The 25,004-nt window shown below is 43.8% G+C and overlaps 1 protein-coding gene across 1 annotated transcript in view; it reads left to right on the forward strand.

Annotated features, from left to right (window-relative positions):
- LOC126418457 (homeobox protein PKNOX1-like) overlaps nucleotides 1-25,004 on the forward strand; it is a 714,504-nt gene that overhangs the window by 274,061 nt on the left and 415,439 nt on the right. Inside the window, exon 2 of the mRNA XM_050085224.1 lies at nucleotides 23,094-23,181. The gene's annotated coding sequence lies outside the window, so the exon portion shown is untranslated. The remainder of the gene's footprint in view (nucleotides 1-23,093; nucleotides 23,182-25,004) is intronic.

Raw genomic sequence — 25,004 nt, forward strand, 5'->3', positions numbered from 1 at the left:
TACGTTAGGACATCGGCCGATTCCACCGAAGTCTGTACGTTCGGGCGACGAGGACGGCTGCATTGAGACCGCGCACTTAACGGCGTACTGATTTGAAAAGATCGACCGTCTTCGGCTGACGTCGGTCGTCATCGATTCCACTGTGACCGCAGCCTGACTCGTCCCGTGTGAGGACAACTTAAAAAGTATTTGTAGCTGAATTCCCCCCCCCCCCCCCCCCCAATAGTCCTTAATTCGGCGATAGCCATGTAGTCAAACAAGCTCCGTCGTGGATATAAAGTACCGTCGTATAGTGTTTTTGTGTATCACTGGCGCCCGTCGGCGTCTTCGGCCGTGCCGTTATCGCGTCAGCCGAGTGCGTGGGACGCGTCCCGCAGGCGGGCGCGGCGCGCCGCGGTGCCTCATCGATTAGCGATATGGAAGAGGCGCTCCTCAGTTCTCGCGTAGGGCGGCGTAATCGCCGCTTGGTCACGCTCCAGCCTCCTCCAGAAGTGCTGCGCGCGCACGAGAGGCAGCGCGGCCTACAAGTACCGGCTTACGTCCGCTCAGCTCGGTAGCACGCCGACGTTTATCAACAAAAGTGCCATCACACGGCCGTACCAGTACACCTACGTTCGGAGCATTTGTGGATTTAGAGAACGCCTTTGACTGCGCGATTTGGAATGTGAATGAGACATTCGCGTCGGCACTGTAATAGATCATAGCAAGACCAGATTTACTTCTTGAGGATGACTGGCTATTAAACACACATTATGTGGTATTTTCGTCCCGGAAAACACACTGAAAAGCTTGATGTCAGGTTCTGGCCTACTTCATTGTGAATCTGGACATATGAGAGTGCACTTGAAGCTAAACTATGCATTTTAGTATAGTTACGAAATTCCAGTACTCTTGTAATGTCCTCTGACTTCCTGTTTCTTTTATGACGTGTCAGACCTCTTAATGCTTTATACGTACGAACAGGCTTTTCTGCGTCAGCGTAGATGCGCACCCGCAGTCACGCCTGTTTTCTGGCACACTGTGGCGAAACGAACCTATTTGCAACAGGTCTCGGGAAAATAATGCGAATGGTGGTTTGAAAAGCGTTACTTTCAATTTCCTTTTACCAAGAAGAATTTTGTTAATTGTATGTACAATGAATTTCTGATATCACAAAGCGTTCGACTCTCGTTTACAACTTACCACTTTTGAGGACCAGCCTCTTAAATTCTCTTGCAGCTTATCAATCTTAGAGATCAATATTATATGAGAAAGTTTAGGTGTTCTTGTAGCTACACTACGCGTTTTAATTTAAACCATTAGCTGTTCTTGCTAGTGTATTCGCGCTACGTAAGTAGTGTTGCTATTTGGTGACTCTGTCACTTTTTCTATGCTCTGAATATCTGCTGTCATCGGCTGGCGAGATCATATGACATGAGCTATGATTGGTTTACAAAAGCGCGTCACAATTTCGATTTCAATGCTTCGGAAACTAACGTGCTGTGTTTGGTGGAATTCGAATTTATACTTTCGTAATACGAAAATATGCAGCGTACACGTTGTTGCAGATAAAAAATCTTTCCTTTTTTTCTGGATTTCGTTTTCTAAAGTTCTACGCCGGCGTATGAAATGTCTGCCATTCAAAGAATTGATAAGTCCTACAGTTCCGATGGAAAGCATACTGTCACTTAACACGGAAAAAGTATGTCACCCGGGAAAACTGTATTTTTTAACCGAGAAATCCGGGAATTTTTTTCGTTGTCCGCGTATACACCTTGTGTGTGTGTGTGTGTGTGTGTGTGTGTGTGTGTGTGTGTGTGGTGGTATCCTTACGGGATTGGTGTGCGAGCTGAAGTTTTAAATTCACTTGCAGTTTTGCCTTGAAAATGATAGGTGTGCATCTATCGCAATGTGGCAGTTCTCGACGACGCCACAAAGTTGCAACCCCGTAAGCTTTTTGAACACTTATACTACTTCCCAACTTTTCCATCCTCGAATAGTACATGTGAAAAATGGACGCCAAAATCTTCCCGTGCGGTGTCTCATTGACCTATTTTATTACGATGATTTTTTCTGCTTGTGTAGGTGTGAGCAACAAAATATTTTCACATTCGGAAGAGAAAGTCGGTGATTGATCTTGCCTCAACGGAAAACGCCTTTGTTTAAACGATTGACACCCCAACTCTCGCGTCATAACCGTGACACTTCTATCTACTTCGCGATAATATAAAAGGAGCCGCCTCCCTTCTCGATATCCTGCGTCAGTCCTAACTGGCAAGGATTCCATGCTGCGCAGCAGTACTGGCACAAAGCTGTCACTTCATGACAATAGTGCTTGTTACAGCCAAATTAACGCAACAGCTGCCAGGCTATATTGGTTTCAACTTCAAAGAAACCAACCTGTGAAGCATGGCCTTATGGCTGCATCACAGCATGCTGAGTACACATTTACGTGACGGTCCAAGTACAAGAGACAAAAATTTACTACACTCCTGGAAATGGAAAAAAGAACACATTGACACCGGTGTGTCAGACCCACCATACTTGCTCCGGACACTGCGAGAGGGCTGTACAAGCAATGATCACACGCACGGCACAGCGGACACACCAGGAACCGCGGTGTTGGCCGTCGAATGGCGCTAGCTGCGCAGCATTTGTGCACCGCCGCCGTCGGTGTCAGCCAGTTTGCCGTGGCATACGGAGCTCCATCGCAGTCTTTAACACTGGTAGCATGCCGCGACAGCGTGGACGTGAACCGTATGTGCAGTTGACGGACTTTGAGCGAGGGCGTATAGTGGGCATGCGGGAGGCCGGGTGGACGTACCGCCGAATTGCTCAACACGTGGGGCGTGAGGTCTCCACAGTACATCGATGCTGTCGCCAGTGGTCGGCGGAAGGTGCACGTGCCCGTCGACCAGGGACCGGACCGCAGCGACGCACGGATGCACGCCAAGACCGTAGGATCCTACGCACTGCCGTAGGTGACCGCACCGCCACTTCCCAGCAAATTAGGGACACTGTTGCTCCTGGGGTATCGGCGAGGACCATTCGCAACCGTCTCCATGAAGCTGGGCTACGGTCCCGCACACCGTTAGGCCGTCTTCCGCTCACGCCCCAACATTGTGCAGCCCGCCTCCAGTGGTGTCGCGACAGGCGTGAATGGAGGGACGAATGGAGACGTGTCGTCTTCAGCGATGAGAGTCGCTTCTGCCTTGGTGCCAATGATGGTCGTATGCGTGTTTGGCGCCGTGCAGGCGAGCGCCACAATCAGGACTGCATACGACCGAGGCACACAGGGCCAACACCCGGCATCATGGTGTGGGGAGCGATCTCCTACACTGGCCGTACACCACTGGTGATCGTCGAGGGGACACTGAATAGTGCACAGTACATCCAAACCGTCATCAAACCCATCGTTCTACCATTCCTAGACTGGCATGTGATGTATCTGACCCCAGGAATGTGTCAATAAAGTTTCCCCTTCCTGGGACAATGAATTCACGGTGTTCTTATTTCAATTTCCAGGAGTGTATATTCGTAGGAGCCGTAAGGAGCAGTTATTGGATTGGATGTTTCAAAAAGATCGAAATAAAGAAAAATGGTTCTTTCGCTTAGCACTTTCCAGGGAATGGTAGTTTGTTTCTTTGGGTACACTGAATACACTGGAAATGCCGCAGTCACTGTTTTAGAGGATAGAAGCGACGGACAAGCCTATGCAGTCTAGAAGATTTGATGCGTCTTTTCTGTCAAGGAAACACAGTCTTTGGTATGAGAATCGGACTATGTGGGATAATAATTAATCCCACTAGATTTTATATTTTAGGCTGGACGTTGGTTCGGCAAAAAAACTTCCATCATCCTCCTGCCGTGCAGGGTTTGATTTTTGTAAATTCTTTATTAACTGGCATCCGCGTCACAGAAAGAACATCCAGATTTCATGTTCTTATTACCAGCAGTTGAGACTGCGTGTTGTCACGTCTGTCAGCCTGTTTCTCCTTTTATATGTGCGGATTACAGAGCCCAAAATGGAGATGCCATACTTCCACGGACACGGGCGGCGGTGTTTGCCGAGGCGGGGCTGCGGCGGCGTTACAAAGGGCTCCCCGCTGGAGCAGCGCGGCCGGCCGTCCCCTCAATAATTCACAGTATCCAGAAAAGAGCCCCGCTTGGCGAGCCGCCATCACAAGCTGGCCCGCCGCTGCCAAACGTCGCCGCCTCACGATCTCTCCACAAGGGCTTGCTGCAAGCCAGCACTGGTCCACCAACGGACACCTAATTACCCGCCGAGTGGTCTCTCTGCCTACCCGCGACTCCTATTCAAGTAACAGGCGATGGCTCTGTTATCAGCATTTATAAGGCCATATCGTAACAATGTATTTACAAAAGAACCATATATCGATGCAGCACCACGCTTCACTGATCTCACATCACATGGTGTCCTGGCTAGAGGTATACAAAACCATTCGTTTTTATTTCAATACTTATTAAGGTCTTCTTTATTGTCTCCTTGTCCCACGTCACGTAGGGTCGGCGTTGCTCTTCTGGGTCCTTCTCCTTCATAGTACTCTATCCATTGCCTCTTCCTTCTTCCAACCTATCTCTTAGGTCCCCGGATATCGTATCCTTCCACCTCATCTTCGGTCTTCCTCTCCTTCTCGCTCCTTCAATCTTTATATCTTTGTTTCCCATATACTCATCCCCTTTTCTCTGTAAGTGTCCATACCACCTTAGTCTGCTCTCTGTATCTTATTCCCGATGGGTCCCACTTTCACAGCTCCTCTAACAAATTCATTTCCAATCCTGTCCTTCCTTGTTACCCCACACATCCACCTCAGCATCCTCATTTCCGCCACTTCCATCTTCCTTTCCTGGGCTACTGCGATTGGCCATGTCTCTGCCCCGTATATCATAGCAGGCCTTACCACCGACTTGTACACTTTCCCTTTCAACCCAATGCTCACCTTCTGGCCACACTCCACTCCACTTATTTCCCTCCGGTTGTTCCAACCGCAATTTATTCGGTGTTGTATCTCGCTTTCCAGTCCTCCGCCCCTCTGTATGTACGATCCCAGGTATTTAAATTTGCAGGCCGATTTCAGCTCATCGTCCTGGATCTTGCAAGACCTCATCTGCACATTCTTCAGTGCTAAATATTCTGACTTTGTTCTGCTACTTTTCGTCCCTCTTTCTTCTAGTGCCTTCCTCCAATCCTCCAGCTTTTCCTCAAGTCTGTCGATGCTCTGCTTACAAAGAACCACATCATCCGGAAACAACATATTCCACGGCGCTTCCTTCTTCACATCTTTCACCAGCACATCCATAATCAGGTCAAAGAGATAGGGACTAAGCGCAGACCCTTGATGTAACCCTACTTTTACTGGAAACTCCTTTGTCATGGCCACACTACTTCTCACCTGTGTCATTGCTCCTCTGTACATTTCCTTAACTAACCTCACATACTTCTCTGGCACGCACTGCTCTCTCATGCTTATCCATATTTCGTCCCTTGGGACTCTGTCATATGCTTTCTCCAAATCAATGAAAGCCATATGCAGATCGGCTTGTAGCTCCCCGTGTCCCTCCAATATGCGCCTTAAGGCATGTATTGCATCAGTCGTTCCTCCTCCAGGCATGAACCCAAACTGTTCTTCACACACCACAGTCTCCTTGCGTAATCTTGCTTCTATAACTCTTTCCCAAATTTTCATTGTGTGTGCCATCAGTTTAATACCTCTGTAGTTACTGCAGTCCTGCACATCACCTTTCCCCTTAAATACTGGGATCAGTACACTAGTTCTCCACTCGTCTGGCATCTCTTCCTGTCACCAAATCTTCGTTAAATCCCAAAGGAACTCAATTCCCTTTTTACCGAGACACTAACATATCTCAACGGGGATCTGGTCTGGGCCAACTAACTCACATTTTTCATCTTCTCTACTGCCCGTTCGACTTCATCTCTACTTATATCCATCGTTAATCCTTCGTTTGCCCCTCTTCCTCAGTTTTCACTCTTACATTTTCTTCATTCAGCAATTTCTCGAAATAATACAACTAAAACCAACTTACGCTAAGGACAACACACGCACCCACGCCCGGGGGTGGACTCGAACCTCAGACGGGGGGAGCCGCGCGAACAGTGGCAAGACGCCTGAGACCGCGCGGCTACTCCGCGCGACCATGACAGGTGATATGGGCTCTACTACGGCTTAGATCCGTTGTCTCAAATCTACCGATCTCGAACTCTTGCTCTGTAAACAATATCCTTGATAACCCCCCACCCCCACCCCCCCACCCCCGCCCATGTATCAAACTCCAGCGAAGTGAGATCAGGAGACCGAGGGGGCAAGGCAATGGGACCACACCCACGGGCACCATCCTGCTAGAAAATAACGTCGGGAGGCATATGTGGAAATGCATAATTCGCCAATGGGCCGTGAGAGGTGTGCCCTATCACTGGCGCCCCAACTACATAAAATGTCCATTCTTTCGATATAAGGATTTGTTTCTGTATAACTTCTAGCCCTGACACCCACTACTTCAAAACTGAACAGTAACCAGTTTCTAGGTTCTTACTGTTACGGGGACCGGGTTTTAAGGTTTTTACAGAAATAATGATATAAGAAGAGACGGAAGCCAAGATGCTACTCAAACTGGAGGCACTAATGTGCGTCTCGTGCAACTGTTTCAGCGTCATTATCGGCGTCATTTAATGCGGCTGTTAGGCGCGTTAACATGGGGCTGGGGAGGACGCTGGTGGCAGAGGGCATGGGTCACATTTCAGTGGTGCCAGTTGGGTCTATCAGTAGAACGGGTCTCACTAGGCATGGCAAAGCTTATAGACGACAGTTTAGTGGGTGGTGGTGGTGGGATCACTCGTAGAAATATTCGTGTAGTAGTTTGTGTTAGAGCTGCACCTTTTTTAGACTGAAGTCAGCTGATAGGTATACCTGCTTAAAGGAAGTCCCTCTCACTAAGGTCTCACCTTCAGAGGACATCATGTTTCCAAGCAGAGAAGGAATTAGCATTATCATCAAAATACGAGAGGTATTAGAGATAAAGTTTAGTGAACTGCTTATAGAAATGATTGGTATGTCGGCGCACCACTTAAATAATTTAACAATTCAGAGGCTTCCTTCACCAGGATACATATTAGCTGGCCGATTTTCAAAGAGTTCCTAGGCATCCATTACCAGGATACAGATTAGCTGGTTGTTTTTCAACAGTTCCTTGCGGGGTAGGAGAGTGGCTATGTACGTAAAAAACAGTATTCCATTTGAGTCCATAGGTGTATCAAGGCACTGCACTGAACAGATATTTGAATGTTGTGCAGGGGCTGCTCAATTTAGTGAAACTAGTTGCTGTTTATAGGTCCCCTAAACTCTGACTTCAGAGCATTTCTGCTCAAGCTAGAGAGGGCTCTTGATTCACTTTGTAGGAAGTACCAGAAATTAGTTATATGTGTTGACTTCAATATAAATTTTGTATATGATGTTGGTAGATCTCCTAAATTCATATGACCTGATGCAGATTGTGTTTTTTCCAACTAGGGTGCAGGGGAACAATAGCACAGCCATAGACAATATTTTTATTCATTCTTGATTAGTAGATGGGCATTCTGTTAGTAAAAGGGTGAATGGCCTTTCAGACCATGATGCACAAATTTTAACACTAAAAGGATTTTTCAGTCAAACAAATGTCAGATACAATTATAAACTATGTAGAAAAGTTAATCCAACAGCAATAGAGAGTTTTTTTAAATCTTGTCAAGGAACAAGGGTGGCCGGATGTTTATAGTGCCGATAACACAGATGACAAATATAATGCTTTCCTTAACACCTTTCTCATGCTCTTTGAGAGTTGCTTTCAATTAGAACATTCTAAACGGGGTACTAGAAGTAATAGGCAGCCCGGGTGGCTGACTAGTGGGACAAGGATATCATGTAGAACATAGCGGGAATTATATAAAAATGTTAGAAGTAGCCACAATCAAGCTACAGTAGCCCAATACAAACCCTATTGTAAGGTGTTTAAAAATGTTATTAGGAAGACAAGGAGTATGTCGTATGCAAATAGCTAATTCACAGGATAAAATTAAAAACATATGGTCTGTTGTGAAGGAAGCGTCTGCTCAGCAGCACAAGGTCGACGATATAAAGTCAGTTCGTAGTAAAAATATTACTGTTAATGATAAATCAGATAGATATATGTACAGTATTTAACAATCATCTTCTGAGCATTGCTGGTGAAGTAAATAAAAATTTGGTTTCTACAGGGACTCGTATAACTTTCTTGGCAAATGCATTTACGAGATTGATGTCTGAAATACTTCTCTGTGATACAGACAAGGGGAAGATTGAGTCATTAATTAAATCACTGAAGACTAAGGACTCTCGTGGTTATGATGGAGTGCCTAGCAGAATGTTACAGCACTGCGCTGCATATGTTAGCCCTGTATTTAGCCATATTTGTAATTTTTCCATTAGGAATGGTCAGTTTCCTGAACGATTAAAATTCTCAGTAGTAAAGCCACTTCATAAAAAGGAAGAAAGGGATAATGTAGATAATTTTAGACCTATCTTTATGCCATCAGTGTTTGCTAAAGTTATTGAAAAGGCTATGTAAGGATAATTGATCATTTTATATCACACGGTTTGCTGTCAAATGTACAGCTCAGTTTTAGAAGTCAGTTTAACAACTGAAAATACTATATTCACTTTTCTCAGTGGGGTACTGGATGGGTTAAATAAATGGTTTCGAACGCTAGACATATTTTTCGATTTAACTAAGGCGTTTTATTGTGTTGATCACAAAAAAATGGCTCCAGAAGTTGGGCCATTACGGAATAGGGGGAGTAGTTCACAATTGGTTCACCTCTTACTTTAGCAACAGAGAGCAAAAGGTCATTAATCACAGTGTTGAGAGCCGGCCGCGGTGGTCTCGCGGTTCTAGGCGCGCAGTCCGGAACTGTGAGACTGCTACGGTCGCAGGTTCGAATCCTGCCTCGGGCATGGATGTGTGTGATGTCCTTAGGTTAGTTAGGTTTAAGTAGGTCTAAGTTCTAGGGGACTGATGACCACAGATGTTAAGTCCCATAGTGCCATTTTGAACTCAAAAATATTTCTGTTTGAAACATATTTCTGTTTGCTGATGACACTAGCTTGGTAGTAAAGGATGTTGTGTGCAACATTGGCTCGGTTTCAAATAGTGCAGTTCATGACGTAAGTTGATGGCTTGTAGGAAATAAACTAACGCTAAATCACAGTAAGACTCAATTTTTACGGTTTCTAACACATAATTCAATAAAACCCGACGTTTTAATTTCGCAAAATGGGCATATTATTAGTGAAACCGAACAGTTCAAATTTCTAGGTGTTCAGATAGATAGTAAACTGCCATGGAAAGCCCAAGTTTAGGATCTTGTTCAAAACTTTTTACTATTGGAGCGGTATATGAAGTGAGTGATCGTTCGACACCAAAATTAGTCCACTTTGCTTATTTTCATTCGCTTATGTCGCGTGGTATTATATGAGGTATATCCACAGAGTAGGTTCCGTTCGGTTATATAAAACAAACCTATACAGATACAGAAAAATTATTTATTGTGCAAAAATTTACAACCATTAAACTACTTTCCTACATAGCTTCCGAAATTAGGTAGGCACTTGTCATAGCGTGGCACAAGTTTTTGTATGCCTTCTTCATAGAAGATTGCCGCCTGTTTGTTCAACCATGTAGTAACATGTTCTTCCAGGTCGTCGTCATCGTTGAATTGTTGACCACCAAGGACAGATTTTAGGTGTAAGATGAGATGAAAGTCGCTAGGAACGGGGCCCGGGCTGTACGGAGGACGATAAAACGCGCCCCAGTGAAAATCCCGTAAGAGCTGTTTGGTCGCATTCGCCGTGTGACGTCGGGCATTATCGTGAAAAAAAAACACCTTTTGACAGCAATTCTCGGCGCTTGTTCTGTATTGCACGGCGCTATTTCTTAATGGTCGCGCAGTAACCATGTGCATTGATTGTTTGGCCTCGTGGTAAGAAATCAATCAGCAAAATGCCTATTCTGTCCCAAAAAACGGTGCACGTGACTTTGCGAGGTGTCAAGATTTGCTTAGGCTTAACCTTCGTTGGGGATGAAGTGAGCCTCCATTCCATTGATTGCCGTGTTTCAGGGGTGTCGTACGATACCCTAGTTTCATCCCCCTAGACTGTCCGAGAAAGAAAATCATCGCCTTCTTCATTGTAGCGTGTCAAAAACTGAAGTGCACTGCCCATCCGTTGTTTTTTGTGTTGTTCAATAAGAATTTTGGGTACCCAACGTGGGGAAAGTTTTCGAAATTTTAGTTTTTCAGTAACAATTTCATGAATTAGTGATCGTGAGATTTGATAGCAAGGGCACTTAGTATATACTTACGGTTGTGCTTATTCTTCTCTTCAGTTGTGTGAACCACTTCACGAGTAATCACAGACGGGCGTCCGCTTCGTTCTTCATCGTGCACGGCGGCATTTTCAATTACGGGTGACATTATAAAGAAGCACTACAAAGCACACGTCGGAAGCAGCGATCTGAAAATGGATTCAGAGTAACTGCCGCTCATGCTCGGAACTGCGATCGTTGCGCTGCCGCGGATAGAAATAGAAACGGAACTTACTTTGTGGACGACTCTCGTATTTTGAGTTAACTCTTCCCATTCTTAAAGGATATTTTTGGCTCAGAAACGGTTGGTTTGGGCAGTAAGCGCTTTAAGTTCGCGACTCTCTTGTCGACTCCTGATCACGGATATGGCCTCTCAATACATATATTCCTTACCATCGTTACTTGTTAACAGTATCAGCTTATTCCGAAGAATAAGCAGCTTTCACTGAGTTAATACTCGACAGAAATCCAACCTGCATTTGGATCGGACTTCCTTAACTCGTGTGTAGAAAGGTGTGCGGTATACTGCTGTATCCATTTTCAATAAGCTACCACAGAAATAAAAATAAAATCTTAGCAGTAATCCACGCGCTTTCAAATCGAAACTGAAGAGTTCCCTCACGGGTCACTCCTTCTATTATGTCGAGGAGTTCCTTGAAAAATTAAGTTGGTTCTTATGTTATATTGCTGACTGCGTTTACTGAGACTTATGGCTTGACTTTTTTGGGTTCATAAACGTTTTATTTTTATGTGTTACTACATGTTGTAATTTCATATACTGATACGTTCCATGACTTTGGACATTTGCTCCTCAATTTGGTCCTACGGAACTTGTAAATAAATAAATAAGGCTTTGAAAGTCAGGCAAGTTACAGGCATGGACAGCATCAACATCGGACTCTTAAAATACGGTGGAACTTCTCTCGAGATGAGGCTTCTAAATCTGTGTTGTAAAAAGAGAGTCCTCTCAAGAGCATGGCACCAAGCAAATGTTATATCGCTGTTTAACAAAAGGATATAGAAGTGAATGCCAGAATGGCAGAACGATTAGTTTACTGGACGCAACATGCACACTTACGCTAGGCTCCTGAACAACAGATTAAAAGTTACATCACTGTGTTCATTAAGTGGATTTTTACGTAAGAAGACTGACAACGGAAACAGTGTTTGTGATGAAAGAGGTAACTGATAAACATAAGCAATGTAACCGAGAGACCTACTTAGCATTTGTCGATTTGGGAAAAGCCTTTGATAATTGAGGAAAACTGTAGCACTCAGTGAAGAAAAGGGGTTACCAATTATTAAACACGTTAATAAGCGTATACGAAAACACAACACTTACGTTAGGTACAAATAAACAGCTAGCAGCAATTTTCATCCTCTGCGAAACACGTTTGTCTCACCTCCGCCGCCTCGTTGGTGATGAAAGGTGTTGCCAGTTCCCCATTTATATACATGGTGTAACGAGTATAAGTGCAGATATTTCTATCGATGACTGAGGAAGATGTACTGAACAACATTACATCAGTATTTACGTCATTTACAGACTAATAATTATAGTTATTACAAGATATATCTTTTTTAGGTTGGCTAGTACTTCCAAGTACACGTGTCACGAGCAAACCATTAATGCTTATTTTCCTCTGGGCAGCAGATCAGATGCTTGAAGTGTGGACACGTGGATGCAAAACAGTTAGTCTGACAGGCGTAGTCCTGGTACGACCATGCAGAAAACATCAGGTAGTAAATTACGTGAAGCGTTCGTGGGATGACTGTTCGACGCAGAGGAAAAACAGCTAGCACACTGATGTCCGTACATACTAAGATATCTACAGCTACATATATACTCCACAAGCCACCAAGCGGTCTGTGGCGGAGGGCACAATTCGCGCCAAAGTCATATTTCCCCCCCCTTCTGTTCCAATCGCTGATCGCGCGAGGGAAAAACGACTGAACGCCTCAGTACGAGCTCTATTTCCCTTATCTTTGAATGGTGATCATTGTGCGATTTGAAAGCTGGTGGTAATAATATATGCTCTACATCCTCGGTGATGATCGGATTTCGGAATTTAGTGAGCAGCCCTTTCTGTTTAGCGCGCCGTCTATCTACAAGTGTGTCCCACTTCAATCTTATTATGAGATTTGTAACGCTCTCGCGATGGCCAAATGTACCAGTCACGAATCTTGCCGCTCTTCTTTGGACCTTCTCAATCTCTTGAATCAGACCCAGCTGGTAAGGGTCCCATACAGACGAACAATACTCCAAGACTGGACGAAATAACGTATTGTAAGCTATTTCCTTTGTTGAAGGACTGCATCGATTCAGGATTCTACCAATAAACCGCAATCTAGAGTTCGCCTTACCCGTTACTTGTGTAATCTGATCATTCCATTTGAGATCATCTCGAATAGTCACATCCAGATGCTTGACGGACGTTACCGCTTCCAAAGACTAGGCATTTATTTTGTACTCGCACATTAATTGGGATTTTCGCCGTTGTATACGCAGTAGGTTACACTTACTATAATTGGGAGATAACGGCCAGTCATTACACCACGCACTTATTTTCTGCAAATTCTCACTGATTTGTTCACGACTTTCGTGTGATACTACTTTACTGTAGACTACAGCATCATCGGCAAACAGTCTGAGGCAGCTGTCAATACCATCAAGCAGATCGCTTATGTAAATCGTAAAAAGCAGAGGACCTATTACGCTACCCTGGGGCACACCTGAAGTTACAAGACACCAACATATAAAAATATTTACACTTATACCCGTTGTACCCTGAACATACGATTTACTGAAGAATCATCAGCAGAAAAGAATTTACCTTCTAATGACAATTAGCCGAAGACGATACTACCATTCAGAAAGAAAATTAAAACAGCTTTCATAGGAAAGGACCTCATGATTAGAAAAGTATCGGTGAACAATAAATTAGTAGAACACGTCAATCATTCTAATTATCTGGTCTGTGACATCACATACAAGTATGAGAAAGATATAGACAGAACATTAGCAAAATTTTGAAGCATAAGTTGAGCAGTAAACATGTTTTTTAGGAAAAAAGCACAAGAAACAACATAAAGAAATTTTATAAGGTAATGGCCGACCCCTCACTACGGAAGCGTGTCCACGTCATTTACAAACGTCAAGAAAGTAAGATACAGGCGGTTGAAGTTAGATTTGTTACACCTGTTAAAGGCCATTTTAAAGTAGACAGATTAAGAATCAGCGACATTAGGAAGCAAAACAAAATCGAAGACAACAGAAGAAAGTGGCGTGAATGTCTAGACAGAACGAACTGTGGCAGACTATCTTACAAAGTCATTAATTATAATCCGATTGGCCGAAGGCGTCTGGCAAGGCCACGCAAGAGATGGGCACCGTAACAGGCAAATACATAATACATTGGAAAGCAGATGAAGAGATGACATAAATAACATTATTTGCCAGAATTGTTTTATTTTTTATTTTACTCAAAATATTTCCCTTTCAAATTTACCATTTTCGCTTGCATTGGCCCCAGTTCATACTTTACACTTCGATGTTCGAACCTCAAGAAGATGATTCTGTTAGCATTCAGCAGCTTTTGCAGTTGATGAAGATTTAAGCACTTCTTTTTGTTACCATGCGTAAAAAAAGTAATTAGGCCATAAATCACATGATTACGTGCAATGAGGCATTAACTGCATTTCTTCCCCCTCAGATCATCAATGTGTTTGATGCGCTGCTACACCTGGCATTCCCATGATCAAGAATGATGCGATGTTATCCCATTCAACATTGTCAGTAGTGAGCCATTGAGTGCATAGTGTTTCTATCCTCTAAAACAGTGATTGCGATATGTCCAGTGTATCAAAGAAATAAACGCTCATTTTCCTGAAAGTGCTAAGCGAAAGAACCATTTTTCTTTATTTAGGTCCAACTTTAAACACCCCTCCATCGATGACTGCTCCTTACGGTTCGTACAAATATATAAAATGTTCGTCTCTTGTTAAGGTGTATACTGATTTCCCATGTCCTCGGTCAAATTTTTGGAGCATTTTCATCCACCAATTGAGACGCGCCTGTGTTAAAGCTTCAGTCGACCTGTGCGGAATCTATCGCGAACAGATCTTTGCATTACAGTGTTCGATGTGTCTAAGGATTTCTCTCTATACCTCTACTCTCTGCCATCCCCTTAGTCACGCGTCGATCGTCTTAAATAGTGCTGCACACTGCGTGCGTGTTTTCAGAGGTGCATTCTGACCTGACTACATTTTTATGGATAACGATGCGCTACAGCATCGAGCAGCGCAGGTGGAGCAGCTCATGGAACGAGAAGACATTCGGTGAATGAACTGGCCTTTCCCTTCCGAGCGAGGTGTCGCAGTGGTTAGCACACTGGACTCGCATTCGGGAGGACGACGGTTCAATCCTGCGTCCTGCCATCCTGATTTAGGTTTTCCCTGATTTCCCTAAATCGCTCCATGCAAATACCGGGATGGTTCCTTTGAAAGGGCACGGCCGACTTCCTGACCCGTCCTTCCCCAATCCGGTGAGACCGATGACCTCGCTGTCTGGTCTCCTCCCCCAAAACAACCCCCCCGTTTCCCTTCCCCCAACTTAAACAACATAGGACATGTGTGGGATACGTTGGTAAGACTTATAGCAGCATGTGCACATGCACCAGCGACCATCCTGCAGTTCTCAGTAGCGCTGTTGGAGATGTGGAGATATCGAGAACTCGTTACCTAACTTGGGACTAGCGTAGGAGCACGTTGCATAGCATGCACTGTCGTCAATGGTGATCACACATCCCATTAAGACCGATGTCCCACCTTTTCTAATGTACAGGAGACCATCGTGAATTGCGATGATTTGAGTGCAGTTATGGCTTTTGAAAAAAAAAAACTGTCCTTTCTGTTCGTCTCATTGCGTATTTATTTCATTTGCCTTCTGTACTACACTATAGTAGTTCTTTCCGTGTACGGCCCAAGTTTAATCGAGCTACACTATGTGACCAAAAGTATCCGGACACCTGGCTGAAAATAACTTTAAAGTTCCTGGCGCCCTCCATAGCTAATGCTGGAATTCAGTATGGCGTTGGCCCGCCGTTAGCCTTGATGACAACCTCCACTCTCGCAGGCATACATTCAGTCAGATGCTGGAAGGTTTCTTGGGAAATGGCAGCTCATTCTTCACGGAGTGCTGCACTGAGGAGAGGTATCGCTGTCGGTCGATGAGGCCTGGCACGAAATCGGCGTTTCCAAACATCTCAGAGGTCAGGACTCTGTGCAGGGCAGTCCATTATAGGGATGTTATTGTCGTGTAACCACTCAGCCACAGGCCGTGGGTTATGAACAGATGCTCGATCGTGTTGAAAGATGCAATCGCCATCCCCGAATTGCTCTTCAATAAGGGGAAACAAAAAGGTACTTAAAACATCGATGTAGGCCTGTGCTGTAATAGTGCCACGGAGAACAATAAGGGGTGCAAGCCCCCTCCATGGAAAACACGACCATACCATAACACCACCGCCTCCGAATTTTAGTTTTGGCCTTACACACAGTGGCAGATGACTTTCACCGGGCATTCGCCATACCCACACTCTGCCATCGAATCGCCACATTGTGCATCGTGATTCGTCATTGCACACAACGTTTTTCCAGTGTTCAATCGTCCTATGTTTACGCTGCTTACACCAAGCGAGGCGTCGTTTGGCATTTACCGGCGTGATGTGTGGGTTATGAGCAGCCGGTCGACCATCAAATCCAAGTTTTCTCACGTACCGCCGAACTGTCATAGTACTTGCAGTGGATCCTGATGCTGTTTGGAATTCCTGTATGATGGTCTGGATGGATATCTGCATGCCACACATTACGAGCCTCTGCAACTGTGGGCGGTCTCTGTCGGTCAACAGACGGAGTTGACCTGTACGCTTTTGTGCTGTACGTGTCCCTTCACGTTTTAGGGATGTTTAGGAGTGTGGAAATCTCGCGTACAGATGTATGACACAAGTGACACCCAGTCACCTGACCACGTTCAAAGTCCGTGAGTTCTGCGGAGTGCCCCGTTCTGCTCTCTCACGATGTCTAATGACTACTGAGGTCGCTGATATGGAGTACCTGGCAGTAGGTGGCAGCACAATGCACCTAATATGAAAAACGTATGTTTTTGGGAGTGTCTGGATACTTTTGATCACATAGTGTATGTTACTTGGCAGTGACACGTCATGTGAGAGCTACTTTCGTCCTTGCGCTCCCATCGCCACATACGTTCCGGCCGCCCTTTTTTTGTTGTTATCCTGCGATGTGTGTTATTCGATTCACTTTCGCCGCAGTGTTTTTTGTGTCAGTAATGAGCTGTTATTGAATTACCTAGTCGTTTTGAGTACTATTATGCCCATCTCTGAATTATTTCCGCCCTCTGTACTGTCGGATTAGAAGAAAACCACACTGGAGTCCGACGTCAGGTAACGGTCCTCGTCGTGTCATGACGACATGAAGATAATGCAGGCGTTCTCCTAAACATGAGAACCACATCTGCTATGTGCAGAGTGTGGTGTCACCGCCAGACACCACACTTGCTAGGTGGTAGCCTTTAAATCGGCCGCGGTCCATTAGTATACGCCGGACCCGCGTGTCGCCACTGTCAGTGATAGCAGACCGAGCGCCACCACACGGCAGGTCTAGAGAGACGTACTGGCACTCGCCCAGTTGTACAGCCGACGTTCATAGCAATGGTTCACTGACAAATACGCTCTCATTTGCCGAGACGATAGTTAGCATAGCCTTCAGCTACATTTGCTACGACCTAGCAAGGCGCCGTATTCAATTGATAATTAATATTATGAAGCATGTACCGTAACGAGAGATGTTCTACAATTGTGGATTAAAGTTAAGTATTCTACCAGTTACCTCCTGTTTTGCTAGTCTTATTTCTCTGACCTGTTCCAGACCTCACGCCAGTCAGCGTGTAATTAAACGCGTGCATTTCGGCCTCCTCTAGAAAAAACAGTGTTGGCTCTTCTGCCAACACTACACAGAGAATTAGGGAAACGTGCAACCATATTTCGCAAACTAAGGAAAACTCGTCATATGGAGATCTTGGTTGTTGTGAACAAATAACTGTTAAATAGAAATACTGGGTGTGACTCAGTGGATTTCATATGGCAAACTCAGGCAGTAGATTCTAGGAATTTTCGTGATTTACATCCCTTCTTTCACCTCTATCAGTGACATAGTGTGAAAATTGTCAAGTTGCACCAGGCTACGAAGTCCGCGTTGGAGTGTAGGTCCTTGTATAACTAGGTGCGTAAGTGAAGTCGAAGATCGGAGAAAGGCAAGGGCATACCACCTTCATTAGGAATATTCCTAGTAAAATACTGCGGAGTTCAAACCAACGTTCGGATTGTGGGAAGCTTCGCCAAGTACTAGATGCGTGTTTTTATCTAAATGCTTTCCGTCTGTCGTTGTCATATTTTTAGGATGTACCCAGAGACTATGTATATATTTTTATTATTAAGGAAATAAAATAATTACTGGGGCTCGCAGCCACTGTGTCAAATAGCGCCAGTCGATGCCCGACCTTATAACTCCATAAACATTTGGTACGCCTGGAAAGCCTTAAAAAGTACGTATTGCTTCAGTTGTTGTTCCATATTTCATTGTATACACGGAAAATTGCTGGGTTGTTTCTGATTCGACGCTTTTGATAGCAAGTCTCACATTGTGTTTAATTTATTTCTTTCTCGGTTTGATGGAGAATAATTTCTCTGTAGGTCGTGTAATTAGGAATATAGTCTGCACTGTATTTTGACACGCTGTGATATCTCTCTCCAGAGAGAAACTGCAAAACATTTTTACACAGGTAGGTAGAATTAAGCCGTGCAAAGGTAGGTGTTCTGAATTGCGCTGTTCAGTAGGTTAGCATAGCTTTACCTTTAATCCATCTCATTGCCTACTTTCCCGTGCATTGTCATTAGCTCGCGACGTCTGAGTTTTCCCTCCACGGAAAGTGTGCAGTATCGATGCAAAAATCCGTATTGCTTGTTATTTCATTTCTGTGTCCTGTTTTGTCGCCTAAATTTGCGCACTCAACATGAGATGCTGACTCTACACTGTTGATATTAATGGCTCTATCTCCATTGGTGGCAGAGCAGCAATCACAAGACTGTTAATACGCCAGATCAGTGCGGAGTTGTTCTCCCACCAGAAGTTACAATGGATGAAGGAATTCAGGTTACATATTAGTATTAGACAGTTAATTTGGTACCGCGTCTTTCACTAGGGGGGGGGGGGGGGTATAGTCTGTCGGTAAACCGAAGGGCGAGCAGCTATTGTGGTTGGAAAGCAGCCTTCCTCGAAAGACAGCTACATCTCATGTACAGGCGAGCAGTTAATTAATTTCCTGTCTAGCACTGCAGTGCAACTTGCAGTTATCGTAGTTCGTGTTCGTTTCTTCACTTAATTATATGAATTATTGAGTTCTGTATTCTGTACAGTGTTAATGATTTAGTCTGAAAATGAACACTACTTGGGCACGTCTGCCCTCTGCGTGGCTGTTGATTAAAAATGCACGCTGCAGACGGATCAGTGTAACCTTGTTAAACAGCGACCTGTTCGTTCTTCCAATTTGCCGACCATAGGGGTGGAAAATCGAAAGCAATTAGGTACTGAAAGGTATAACAGAGCAGACAATTAAACATGAAATTCGTGGAACATAAAGTGTGAACTGGTGTTTACCCATTAATGCAGCGTATGTGTGCACACTTGTTCAGCATGCCTCGAAGTCGTTTCAAGCATAGAACATTCGCGCGCATTGTCACTTTACGGCAGAAAGAATTGCTAATACGGGAAATGACTCTTAGAATTGGCCTGAACAACGGTGAGGTCATTCAAATTTTCAGCCTCTGTCTTGTGACACGGCCTTGTCTCGCAGGTGCTCCCAAGCACTTTCTTTTTTAAAGGGTAACTGGGAGTTGTGTGACGACTCTAATGGAATGTGAAGGTGGCCTCTAGAAGTCAGCAAGGAAAGAGTCTGCCATGTTTTGGGCGGGTTTCGTGTGTACGGATTTCAGATTCCCCTCTTCGTTATTGATGCTGTGAAGTCCCTAGAGAAGATCCTCCAACCTGTCTTCCAGCTCTGAAGCCAGCATTTCGGCGAAGAATTCGTTTTCGAAGATGACGCTGCACGAGCACGCTGCGCCCGCCTCGTGATCACGTTTGTCCAAGAGGCAGGAATAAACAGAATTTAAGTTGAGGCATGTGCTGATGTGACCCCCTATTGAGCGTGCTTAGACCGATTCAGACTAGTGCTGCATCGTCGCAGGAACCCTCCTCACGCACTGGATGGCCTCAGGGGGGCCGCCGTCAAAGTGTGAAACAGGTTTGAGCTGCAATCTCTTAATCGCCTTGTAGACAGCATTCCAAGAGGATACATGGTCGACCAGCACGCAGTTGAATAAGGCTCATCAATTACGAATGTTAGAGACTCCGTGACTTTGAATTCAACAAAAAAATGGAAAACTGCAACCATTCACGTCTATGAAGTAATTCGTCCATTCCATTAACTAGTTTTAGAAATTTTCAGGCTAATCTTCAGATGGTGCACATGGTTGAATGTTTATTTCATAGCGCGACGCAGGTTCTGTGATAAGAAGAAACAAAAAAAGAGTTAAATATGCCGCCATGAGTGATGTTTATAGACGAATTGTGTCGAAAAACGAATTCTGTTAGTTACTGCGACAGTATGGGAAGCATCGTAATTGGTATCCACCTGGCAGTTTCCACTGTGATTTCCATTGGTCACATAACTCATGGCGATACATTTAAAGTCTTTTATCTACATTCTTATCACAGAGTCAGTATCCATATCACGCTATGCAACCTTCATGTGCACCATATGAAGATTAGCCTGGAAACGTTTGAAAAATCTAGTTAGTACACTAAACAAATTATTTGGAAGACGTGACTGACTGCAAAAAATGGTTCAAATGGCTCTGAGCACTATGGGACTTAAAATCTTAGGTCATTAGTCGCCTAGAACTTAGAACTACTTAAACCTTACTAACCTAAGGACATCACACACATCCATGCCCGAGGCAGGATTCGAACCTGCGACCGTAGCAGTCCCGCGGTTCCGGACTGCAGCACCTAGAACCGCACGGCCATCCCGGCCGGCGACTGGTTGCAGTTTTCTGTATTTATATGCTATTTAATGTTACCACGTAACAGGTTTTGAATTCATGGATGGGTAAAGATGCCGCACGGGATTTTCCGAGCGGTCTATAGCGCTGCAGTTATGGACTGTGCGGCTGGTCCCGGCGGAGGTTCGAGTCCTCCCACGGGCATTGGTGTGTGTGTTTGTCCTTAGGATAATTTCGGTTAAGTAGTGTGTAAGCTTAGGGATTGATGACCTTAGCAGTTAAGTCCCATAAGAAATCACACACATTTGAAAATTTTGATGGGCAAAGATTTTCCAGCAGTCTGCCTTTATTGTGATGTTTTTGTTTTTATTTCAGAGTTAAGTTTTTCAGTTTAAATCCAAGCTTACACGCGCTTGCAGGTATGCACGTAGCGCAAAACTATTCTTGAGCAATTTATTACCAGTCAAGATACAAATTCAAATTTTCAAATTTCTCTTCCAACTTACGGAACATAGTGGTGCAAGTTCCGCAACTGTTGTATTATTCGGGATCAAATGATAACACCAGTTGCATTTATGTTTGTGTTTTTGATTTGGATCTAGTGCCTAACTATGGGAAAAAAATGCACTGCCTCAACACGCGTCTCACCAGTCTGCCTGTGTACTCCCACGACAATAGACATTAAGTTCATGTTGCGTATATTACTTTCTTAGATTGTGGCCGAGTTGCTGTACAACGTTATTTATTTTACGAGGCGATTTTTGATGTCTGTGGACGATTTGTTATGCAACATCAGTTATTTTACTATGCTTGTTTCGACGGTGTCCCTCGTTACTTTCTTTTTCATATATCTTATTCCATTTTCTTTTCTTTTTTAAGTTTGTCCAGGTAATGACTGGAAAATGGGTTTGTTGGCCGAAATATTAGAAAAAAATAAAAGCATTACGTGCAACTAACTTCGTCATTTGGTACGAAGCCTTAAATTTTCAGCATACCGCTGAAGGAAGGGGGAAAAAAGGTTCGTTTTGTGCAGATACGTAATTCTAAAGGCAATCGTCTTAGTACCAACAAGGGAACCTCCCCATCGCACCCCCCTCAGATTTAGTTATAAGTTGGCACAGTGGATAGGCCTTGAAAAACCGAACACAGATCAATCGAGAAAAGAGGAAGAAGTTGTGTGGAACTATGAAAAAAATAAGCATAATATACAAACTGAGTAGTCCATGCGCAAGATAGGCAACATCAAGGATAGTGTGAACTCAGGAGCGCCGTGGTCCCGTGGTTAGCGCGAGCAGCTGCGGAACGAGAGGTCCTTGGTTCAAGTCTTCCCTCGAGTGAAAAGTTTACTTTCTTTATTTTCGCAAAGTTATGATTTGTCCGTTCGTTCATTGACGTCTCTGTTCACTGTAATAAGTTTAGTGTCCGTGTTTTGCGACCGCACCGCAAAACCGTGCGATTAGTAGACGAAAGGACGTGCCTCTCCAATGGGAACCGAAAACATTTGATCGAAAGGTCATAGGTCAACCGATTCCTGCACAGGAAAACACGTCTGATATATTCTATACGATACTGGTGACGGCATGTGCGTCATATGACAGGAATATGTTGTCGACCCACGTAACTTGTACACTTGGCGAATGGGTAAAAAGATTCTTCTACCTTTCCCGATTTAGGTTTTCTTGTGGATGTGATAATCACTCCCAAAATAGTGATGAAAACATAAGAGTGTGTCACATAAACTGCAACAAATGAATGCAACAGTTTCACAGTCACACAGTTTTCCCTGTGCTCTGTCAAAACATATGTTTTTAACGTTTTCAAATTTTTCCGTGTGTAGACCGTCAAATCCTGCATATGTCCAAGCAAATCTGAACATGTCCTGGAATTTTGGAGAGCGAAGTTGATTATGTGTGAGTGCCTGAACATTGGTAATTGACACACGATCACATAAACAATACTGCTCTGTGTACCTGTGCAGCTTCGCAAAATAATTGTCTGAAAATAAAAAATTAAAGTTTTCACTCGAGGGAAGACTTGAATCAAGGACCTCTCCTTCCACAGCTGCTCACGCTAACCACGGGACCCACGGCGCTCCTGAGCTCACACTATCCTTGGTGTTGCCTATCTTCCGCATGGACTACTCAGTTTATATATTTTGCTTATTTTTTTTCATAGTTTCACACAACTTCTTCCTGTTTTCTCGAGTGATCTGTGTTCAGTTTTTCAAGGCCTATCCACTGTGCCAACTTATAACTAAATCTGAGGGGGATGCGATGGGGAGGTTCCCTTGTAAGTTATCATTGAATGGCCGTCGAAACTCTTAATGTTAGATGTAAAGTGTGAATGGTCCATAACATAGTATTAACTCTCCAGTATTTTAAGTCACGCGCAGTCGTGACAAAGCAGTCGGTACTGGACGAAGTGCGATGTTACGAATGGCCTCTAGCTGAGCGCAGCCCTCTTGGTCAGCGATATGAGATTCCGGTCACGCGGCGCGTGGCCGTTGTCATGTGCTACGGCTGGTGCATCCGCTCTGTAAAAGACGGCCGTGTTGTGTTGCAGGATGCGCGCCCGCTGTTAGGCCGATGGCCGGTGAGCGGAGGAGGGTGCGCTGCCCAGCTGCCTGAGCCCGCTGCCGTCTCCACAGCCGGTGAGTAGCACGGCGGCCGCCTGCACGGCGCTCTAGCTGCATACTGTTCAGGCATTGTCCTTCGTGGGCTTTCCGGGATCTTTTCTCTCTCAAAACAGTGATCATGTATTGGCATTCGCATTTTGTTTTATCTTCATTCCATTTCTTGTTTTCCAGCCTACAACATTGCTTCAAAGACTACGAGAAAGATATTGTCAGATTTGATTTTTTGGAGCGCGTGTGCGTCACTCTGATGTCTCCATTGACAAGAGCGCTGCCCGCGAAATGCAAAGGTCTCAGCTATATCTGCGGTCTGTCGCACAATCTTTTCACGTCAGGAATTTTCTTAGGTTTATTAATTAGATTTTTTCTTTAAATCTATTTTACTTTCAATGATCAATTCTAACCGGTAGTATCATTCCACATTAGTGTCGTATTTCAGCTACTAGTATAACACTATAGTCCGCTACTGCTATACCATAACCTCGAAACTGGAGGCAGTTTGTAAAATAGAACTATTTTATTAGAGTAATTATGGTATAAAGCAACAGAGCGGTGTTACCCTCTGAGAGGAATTTTGTTATGTTGACCGTGTTGTACCTAACGGGGGTGGCTTATCGGAAATGAAAGTCAGAATTACGTAAATATTCAGACAGTAACAAACAATATTTTACCTATCTACACTGTTCAGAGAACAAGGAAAACTGCCGCCAGCCTAATTAGGCAAGAGGATGATTGACATTCTTGTTCAAGAAATTAAGTATGAGTAACCTTAACGGACAAACACAACCTATATTTTGCCACACGCGAGTGCAACGAACTCTGACACCTGCATATGTTCACGGTTAAGTTTGGAAGCTAACAGAGCAGAACAAACTATTTGCATAAATATAACAGATAAGGAAACACACTATTACTTTTAGGGCTTATTCAAACTAAATGGTCTTCATAACATTACTATTAATATTCACTGCAGAATCATTAATTGGACATAGGTTCATTATTATTGTTCAAATATTTTCCTGGCTGACATAAAATTATAAATGTAGTTCACTGCAAAATTATGAACTGGTCACAGGTTAAATATCTCTCAACTAAATACTATTCTATTTAGAATGAAAGTTAAATGGAATTCACTAAAAGGTTACTTCTCACTGTCTTTTCAATAAAGAAATTATTGTTTTCATAAATAGTGGTAAAAGATAACCTGTGGATCTTATTACACTATTAATATGCACTTTCAGTACCCAAAAGAAACAAGTGCTTAGCAAGCATCCAACTTTCCACAACTTCAGTTCACGACTTTTACTGCAGTGGGACACAATGTTGACAAATTTACAAGAAACTGACTCACCTCTTAAAATTTACTACAGGCAGCACTATGATCATTAACTAAGCAAAACCTTGTAAGCCCCAGTTTTAAGAATTTTAATTTTTAACAGAAACAGCAAATTGTATTTATTACCACAGTCTTCTACTTTCAAGTAAATGATTAAATAGGTGACTTTGAAACTCCAAAAAAACTTTAAATTGGACTGTTTCCATCTCAGGGAGGTTTTCAGAAGACTACATTTACTACCTCCCACAATTTCACTAAATCCACAGTAAATCTGAATACTCTCTTCTTACCAAAGATCAAACAACATTATTTAATTAACTATTTGGCTCAGAGGGTTTTATTTTTTCCACAAACTAGGACACTCGGTAATCATAGTTCAAATGGAGAGGAACTTGAGAGGTGTTGTGATAGGGAAAAAATCAAGGTAGGTACATCAATTCAGTTATAAGTTACCTTATATTTGTGCACACTAAGACATTAATTGAGCTGATCCTTCACTGTACAT

This window comes from Schistocerca serialis, chromosome 9, assembly GCF_023864345.2.
Source record: "Schistocerca serialis cubense isolate TAMUIC-IGC-003099 chromosome 9, iqSchSeri2.2, whole genome shotgun sequence".
Lineage (NCBI taxonomy): Eukaryota > Metazoa > Arthropoda > Insecta > Orthoptera > Acrididae > Schistocerca > Schistocerca serialis.